An 8,948-nucleotide genomic window follows, 5' to 3' on the forward strand; every position below is an offset into this window, starting at 1 on the left:
ACAGCGGCATAAACAATTAAATAAATGCGTTTTATAATTTATAAAATGTTAAACTATTTTATTAGGGATCAAACTTTTTGTGGCAGTGCGTTTGGTGGTAACACAAATTTAGAGATCATTTTTGTATTTTAAAAAACTAAAATAAAATATAAAACAGTAAAAGAAAGATAAATAAAAAGTGAAGAAACAAAATAAATAAAAAGAGAAAAGAAAATAAAATACAAACATACAGAAAAAAGAAGGCAAACCCCACCCCCCACTGCGCCTCGGCCCAGCTGGCCAATAGACAAGTAAGGCCGGGCCCAGCCGGCGCCCCATAACCCCCACCTCCCCCGTAACCCACTCCCCACTTCCCCCACTCTCCTCGCCACCCCCCCTGATCCAGATCTGGATCAGGGGGACTGAACCGCCGCCGACGCCGCCTGGAGGCCTCCAGCGCCCGCCGCCGCCGCTCGGAACTCGTCGTTCGTCGCCGCCTCCTCCCCACTGGCACTCGTCCTCATCCTCCTCCCCGTTCCTAGAACTGGAAGGGCCTCCCGCCTCGACCTCGCCGAAGGACGTCGCTCGCCGGAGCCGCTTCGCTTCGCCTCGCCTCCTCATCTCTCCCTCATCGGCTCCGTCGAGCCTCGCCGACCCCCTACTCGGCAACGGCCGTGAGCGCCCCACCCCCTCCATCTACCCCTCTCTTGCCGTCGTACCGACCGCCGCCGCGCTGGCGCACGCGCCTGCACCGTCGCGCTCGCCGCGCCTACGCACTCCGCCCGCCGCGCCCGCGACTCCTCCGCGGCCTCGTTGGCCGCTTGGCCGCCGCAAGCCACGCGATGCGCCGGCAACGCCTGCTGTTTGCCACTGCTGCTTCGCTGCTTCCGCCGTGCTCCCCACGCCTCGCCGGTGCACGTGTCACCCCGCGCGCGCCCGTTCGCCGGCGCCCGTGGCTGCGCCGCGCCTGGCCTCGTCCGCTTGCAGCCGCGTCCGCGCACAGACGTGCCCCTGCCGCTGCTCTGCATCGCCCCGTCACCGCCCGCACGCGCCACCACGCGCGTATGTCGCCCCGCTCGCCTCCTCTGTGAAGGACCGCCCGCGGCCAACCTGTCTGCCACCGCGGCCATCTGCTCCCGCGGCCGACGCGCTGGCCCCCGCTCTAGTCCCTCCCTTCGCCGTTGCCGTATGCCGCCGCCCACGCCGGCCACGCCCGCTCAGTCCCGCTCCGGCCGCAGCCTCGCCTTGCCCCTCGGTCGCGCTCGGCCTTAGCGCGGGCGACGCCAGCGCCCGAGGCGAGCCGCCCGCACGCCCGGTGCGTGCTAAGGCCCTATGGGCCTATGGCAAACGGGCCCCGCCCTAGAACGATTTTTGTTAAAAATAAATAAATAAATAATAAAAGTAAAAATAAAATAAATAAATTAGTAATTAATTAATTAATGAGTTAATTAATCCTGTTTAACTAATCTAATTAAAATGAATTAACCTAATCACTTAGTCTGATTAACAGGTTTAGTTAGTTTGAGGCAATGACGAATGGGACCGACACGTTAGTTTGACTTGGTCAACTGACTAGTTGATTGCTGATATCACCCTGACATCATGCTGACATCATAATTACATTTACTAATTAAATTAATTCTGTTAATTCTAAAAATGAATTAAATCTTTAAAAATCATTATAAAATAATCCATAACTCAGATGAAAAAACTTTGTACATGAAAGTTGCTCAGAACGATGAGACAAATCTGGATACGCAACCCGTTCGTCCGTCACGCATTCCTAGCATAGCAAACATGCAACTTTCCCCCTCTAATTCATTTGTCTGAAAAGGTGAAACACCGGGGATATTTTCCCGCATGTTTCCCCCTTCACCGGTACCACCTCATACGCGTTAGGGCACTCCTAGCACCGCTACTTGTCATGTCATGCATCGCTATGCATCTATTTGCTTAATATTTATTGTTTCTTCCCCCTCTTCTCTCGCTAGACACCGAGACCGACGCCGTGATACGTCTCCAACGTATCTATAATTTTTGATTGCTCCATGCTATATTATCTACTGTTTTGGACTATATTGGGCTTTATTTTCCACTTTTATATTATTTTTGGGACTAACCTATTAACCGAAGGCCCAGCCCAGAATTGCTGTTTTTTTTTCTATTTCAGTGTTTCGAAGAAACAGAATATCAAAGGAGTCCAAACAAAAGAAATCCTTTTTGGAACATGATTTTCTTCTCGGATAAGACCCAGGAGACTTGGACCCTACTCCAAGAAGTACCGGAGGCGGTCACGAGGGTAGGGGGCGCCCCCCCCCTACAGGGCGCGCCCCCTGCCTCGTGGGCCCCTCGGTGCTCCACCGACGTACTCCTTCCTCCTATATATACCCACGTACCCCCAAACGATCAGAACAGGAGCCAAAAACCTAATTTCACCGCCGCAACATTCTGTATCCACGAGATCCCATCTTGGGGCCTGTTCCGGAGCTCCGCCGAAGAGGGCCGTCATCACGGAGGGCTTCTACATCATCATAGCCCCTCCGATGAAGTGTGAGTAGTTTACCTCAGACCTTCAGGTCCATAGTTATTAGCTAGATGGCTTCTTCTCTCTTTTTGGATCTCAATACAATGTTCTCCCTCTCTCTTGTGGAGATCTATTCGATGTAATCTTCTTCTTTTGCGGTATGTTTGTTGAGACCAATGAATTGTGGGTTTATGATCAAGTCTATCTATGAACAATATTTGAATCTTCTCTGAATTCTTTTATGTATGATTGGTTATCTTTGCAAGTCTCTTTGAATTATCCGTTTGGTTTGGCCAACTAGATTGGTAGTTCTTGCCATGGGAGAAGTGCTTAGCTTTGGGTTCGATCTTGCGGTGTTCTTTCCCAGTGACAGAAGGGGCAGCAAGACACGTATTGTATCGTTGCAATCGAGGATAACAAGATGGGGTTTATTTCATATTGCATGAATTTATCTCTCTACATCATGTCATCTTGCTTAAAGCGTTACTCTGTTTTTAATTTAATACTCTAGATGCATGCTGGATAGCGATCGATGAGTGGAGTAATAGTAGTAGATGCAGAATCGTTTCGATCTACTTGTCACGGACGTGATGCCTATATACATGATCATGCCTAGATATTCTCATAACTATGCTCAATTCTGTCAATTGCTCAACAGTAATTTGTTCACCCACCGTAGAAAAGTTATGCTCTTGAGAGAAGCCACTAGTGAAACCTATGGCCCCCGGGTCTATTCTCATCATATCAATCTCCATCACTTTAATCTTGTTTTGTTTTTACTTTGCCTTTTACTTTTCACTTTGCATCTTTATATCAAAAATACCAAAAATATTATCTATCGGATCTCACTTCCGTAAGTGACCGTGAAGGGATTGACAACCCCTAATCACGTTGGTTGCGTTGAGCTCTTTGTGTTGTGTAGGTATGAGGGACTTGCGCATGGCCTCCTACTGGATTGATACCTTGGTTCTAAAAAACCGAGGGAAATACTTACGCTACTCTGCTGCATCATCCTTTCCTCTTCGGGGAAAACCAACGCAAGCTCAAGAGGTAGCAAGAAGAATTTCTGGCGCCGTTGCTGGGGAGTCTACGCAAAAAGTCAACATACCAAGTACCCATCACAATCCCTATCTCCCGCATTACATTAGTTGCCATTTGCCTCTCGTTTTCCTCTCCCCCACTTCACCCTTGCCGTTTTATTCGCCCTCTCTTTCTCCTTCCCCTTCTCCTTCTCCGTTTGCCTTTTTCTCGCTTGCCTTTTGTTTGCTCGTGTGTTGGATTGCTTGTTTGTCACGATGGCTCTACTAAATTTTGGTGATCTTCACTTTAAAATGTTTGAAGAGAAAGAAAACAACGTTAGGAAGTTTATGGTTTTGCAATTTGAGCATAATAATTTCTTTAGAAACGAGCTTAAGGAACAAAAAGGTTTTATGAGTTATATGAATAAAGAGCTCGATGATATGTCTAAAGAATTTGATGGTATCAGATCCCAAATTGCTCGTCTTGAAAAGATGACTGCTGAAATTTCGGACATGCAAGCAACCTTAGTCAATGAGATGGCCGCAAAACCGAATACCTATGAAAATCAAGATGAAGATCTAAAAGTTATTGATGTGTCCCCTATCAAATCTTTGTTTTGCAATATGAATCTTGATGAAACTGAACATGATCTTCCTTTATCTAGAAGGCGTTCCAAAAATTCGGAGTATTTAGATCTTTATGATGAAATTGATGAAAGTGGGATTGAAAGAAATAAAAATTTAGATGTTGCTAAACCCACTATATTGGATTTCAAGGAATTTAATTATGAAAGTTGCTCTTTGATTGATTGTATTTCCTTGTTGCAATCCGTGCTAAACTCTCCGCATGCTTATAGTCAAAAGAAAGCCTTCACCGAACATATTGTTGATGCCTTGATGCAATCTTATGAAGAAAAACTTGAGTTGAAAGTCTCTATCCCTAGAAAACTCTATGATGAGTGGGAACCAACTATCAAAATTAAAATTAAAGATTATGAGCTTTATGCTTTGTGTGATTTGGGTGCTAGTGTCTCCACTATCCACAAAACTTTGTGTGATTTGCTAGATTTCCGCGATCTTGATGATTGCTCTTTAAACTTACATCTCGCGGATTCTACTATTAAGAAACCTATGGGAAGGATTAATGATGTTCTTATTGTTGCAAATAGGAATTATGTGCCCGTAGATTTCATTGTTCTTGATATAGATTGCAATCCTTCTTGCCCTATTATTCTTGGAAGACCTTTCCTTAGAACGGTTGGTGCGATTATTGATATGAAGGAAGGGAATATTAGATTCCAATTTCCATTAAAAAAGGGCATGGAACACTTTCCAAGAAAGAAAATAAAATTGCCATATGAAACCATCATGAGAGCCACTTATGGATTGCCTTCCAAAGATGGCAATGACTAGATCTATCCTCGCTTTTATACCTAGCTAGGGGCGTTAAACGATAGCCGTTGTTGGGAGGCAACCCAATTTTATTTTTTGTTTTTTTGTGCTTCTGTTAGGAAATAAATAACCCATCTACCCTCTGTTTGGATGTGGTTTTGTGTTTTAATTAGTGTTTGTGCCAAGCTAGACCTATTGGATCTTCTTGGATGATAATTATTTAATCTTGCTGTAATTTCCAGAAACTTTGCGTTCAGTGCCCGAATTACTAAAAATCATCAGAACGTGATAAAACACTGATTCCAATTGATGTTGATCAATAAACAAATTATCTAGGCCGTCTAATTTTGGTAGAATTTTTGGAGTTCCAGAAGTTTGCGTTAGTTACAGATTACTACAGACTGTTCTGTTTTTGACAGATTCTGTTTTTCGTGTGTTGTTTGCTTATTTTGATGAATCTATGGTTAGTAAAATAGTTTATAATCCATAGAGAAGTTGGAATACAGTAGGTTTAACACTAAAATAAATAAAGAATGAGTTCATTACAGTACATTGAACTGGTCTTATGTTTTCTTTCTCTAACGGTTGAGTTTTGTGTTGTGAAGTTTTCAAGTTTTGGGTGAGTTCTTTTGATGGATTATGGAACAAGGAGTGGCAATAGCCTAAGCTTGGGGATGCCCATGGCACCCCCAAGATAATCCAAGGACACCAAAAAGTCAAAGCTTGGGGATGCCCCGGAAGGCATCCCCTCTTTCGTCCACTTCCATCGGTAATTTACTTGGAGCTATATTTTTATTCACCAACATGATATGTGTTTTGCTTGGAGCGTCTTGTATTATTTGTGTCTTTGTTTGTTAGTGTGCCACAATCATACTTGCTGTACACACCTTTTGAGAGAGTCATCTATGAATTAAAATTTGATAGAATACTCTATGTGCTTCACTTATATCTTTTGAGCTATGTAGTTTTGCTCTATGTGCCTCACTTATATCTTTTGAGCGTTGAAATTTTGCTCTATGTGCTTCACTTAGATCTTTTAGAGCACGGTGGTGGTTTGTTTTAAAGAAACTATGATCTCTCATGCTTCACTTAAATTATTTTGAGAGTCGTAATAGCATGGTAATTTGCTTAATAATAACTTGCTTGGTATTCAAGATTTGTGAAACTTTCTTTTGAGTGCGTTGAATACTAAGAAAAGTTGGATGATTGATAATTGTTTTGAGATATGAAGGTAGTAATATCAAAGTCATGCTAGTAGAGTAATTGTGAATTTGAGAAGTGCTTGAGTTAAAGTTTGCAAGTCCCGTAGCATGCACGTATGGTTAACATTATGCAACAAATTTGAAACATGAGGTGTTATTTGATTGTCCTCCTTATGAGTGGCGGTCGGGGACGAGCGATGGTCTTTGCCTACCAATCTATCCCCCTAGGAGCATGCGCGTAATACTTTGGTTTTTGATGGCTTGTAGATTTTTGCAATAAGTATATGAGTTTTTTATGACTAATGTTGAGTCCATGGATTATACGCACTCTCACCCTTCCATCATTGCTAGCCTCTACGGTACCGTGCATTGCCCTTTCTCACATTGAGAGTTGGTGCAAACTTCGCCGGTGCATCCAAACCCCGTGATATGATACGCTCTTTCACACATAAACCTCCTTATATCTTCCTCAAAACAGCCACCATACCTACCTATTATGGCATTTCCATAGCCATTCCGAGATATATTGCCATGCAACTTTCCACCATCCAGTTTATCATGACACATTCATCATTGTCATATTGCTTAGCATAATCATGTAGTTGACATAGTATTTGTGGCAAAGCCACCATTCATAATTTTTACTTGTCACTCTTGATTCATTGCATATCCCGGTACACCGCCGGAGGCATTCATATAGAGTCATACTTTGTTCTAGTATCGAGTTGTAATCATTGAGTTGTAAATAAATAGAAGTGTGATGATCATCATTCAATAGAGCATTGTCCCAAAAAAAAGGCCAAAGAAAAAAAAAGAAGGCCAAAAAAGGGGCAATGTTACTATCCTTTTTTCCACACTTGTGCTTCAAAGTAGCACCATGATATAGCGAGTCTCATATATTGTGCTTCAAAGTAGCACCATGTTCTTCATATAGAGAGTCTCTTGAGTTATCACTTTCATATACTAGTGGGAATTTTTCATTATAGAACTTGGCTTGTATATTCCAACAATGGGCCTCCTCAAGTGCCCTAGGTCTTCATGAGCAAGCAAGTTGGATGCACACCCACTTAGTTTCTTTTGTTGAGCTTTCATACATTTATAGCTCTAGTGCATCCGTTGCATGGCAATCCCTACTCCTCGCATTAACATCAATCGATGGGCATCTCCCTAGCCCATTGATTAGCCTCGTTGATGTGAGACTTTCTCCTTTTTTGTCTTCTCCACACAACCCCCATCATTATATTCTATTCCACCCATAGTGCTATATCCATGGCTCACGCTCATGTATTGCGTGAAAGTTTATGAGTTTGAAATTATTAAGGTATGAAACAATTGCTTGGCTTGTCATCGGGGTTGTGCATGATGAGAGCATTCTTGTGTGACGAAAATGGAGCATGACTAAACTATATGATTTTGTAGGGATGGACTTTCTTTGGCCATGTTACTTTGAGAAAACATAATTGCTTTGTTAGTTTGCTTGAAGTGTTATTATTCTTTATGTCAATATGCACTTTTGTCTTGAATCTTTCTAATCTGAATATTCATACCACAATTAAGAAATTTTGCATTGAAATTATGCCAAGTAGCACTCCGCATCAAAAATTCTCTTTTTATCATTTACCTACTCGAGGACGAGCAGGAATTAAGCTTGGGGATGCCTGATACAACGTATCTATAATTTTTGATTGCTCCATGCTATATTATCTACTGTTTTGGACTATATTGGGCTTTATTTTCCACTTTTATATTATTTTTGGGACTAACCTATTAACCGGAGGCCCAGCCCAGAATTGCTGTTTTTTGCCTATTTCAGTGTTTCGAAGAAACAGAATATCAAACGAAGTCCAAACAGAAAATCCTTTTTGGAACGTGATTTTCTTCTCGGATAAGACCCAGGAGACTTGGACCCTACTCCAAGAAGTACCAGAGGCGGTCACGAGGGTAGGGGGCGCCCCCCCTACAGGGCGCGCCCCCTGCCTCGTGGGCCCCTCGGTGCTCCACCGACGTACTCCTTCCTCCTATATATACCCACGTACCCCCAAACGATCAGAACAGGAGCCAAAAACCTAATTCCACCGCCGCAACTTTCTGTATCCACGAGATCCCATCTTGGGGCCTGTTCCGGAGCTCCGCTGAAGAGGGCCGTCATCACGGAGGGCTTCTACATCATCAAAGCCCTCCGATGAAGTGTGAGTAGTTTACCTCAGACCTTCGGGTCCATAGTTATTAGCTAGATGGCTTCTTCTCTCTTTTTGGATCTCAATACAATGTTCTCCCCCTCTCTTGTGGAGATCTATTCGATGTAATCTTCTTCTTTTGCGGTGTGTTTGTTGAGACCGATGAATTGTGGGTTTATGATCAAGTCTATCTATGAACAATATTTGAATCTTCTCTGAATTCTTTTATATATGATTGGTTATCTTTGCAAGTCTCTTCGAATTATCCGTTTGGTTTGGCCAACTAGATTGGTAGTTCTTGCCATGGGAGAAGTGCTTAGCTTTGGGTTCGATCTTGCGGTGTTCTTTCCCAGTGACAGAAGGGGCAGCAAGACACGTATTGTATCGTTGCCATCGAGGATAACAAGATGGGGTTTATTTCATATTGCATGAATTTATCTCTCTACATCATGTCACCTTGCTTAAAGCGTTACTCTGTTTTTAACTTAATACTCTAGATGCATGCTGGATAGCGGTCGATGAGTGGAGTAATAGTAGTAGATGCAGAATCGTTTCGATCTAGTTGTCACGGACGTGATGCCTATATACATGATCATGCCTAGATATTCTCATAACTATGCTCAATTCTGTCAATTGCTCAACAATAATTTGTTCA

This window comes from Triticum urartu, chromosome 2 (assembly GCF_003073215.2).
Source record: "Triticum urartu cultivar G1812 chromosome 2, Tu2.1, whole genome shotgun sequence".
In the NCBI taxonomy this organism is placed as follows: domain Eukaryota; kingdom Viridiplantae; phylum Streptophyta; class Magnoliopsida; order Poales; family Poaceae; genus Triticum; species Triticum urartu.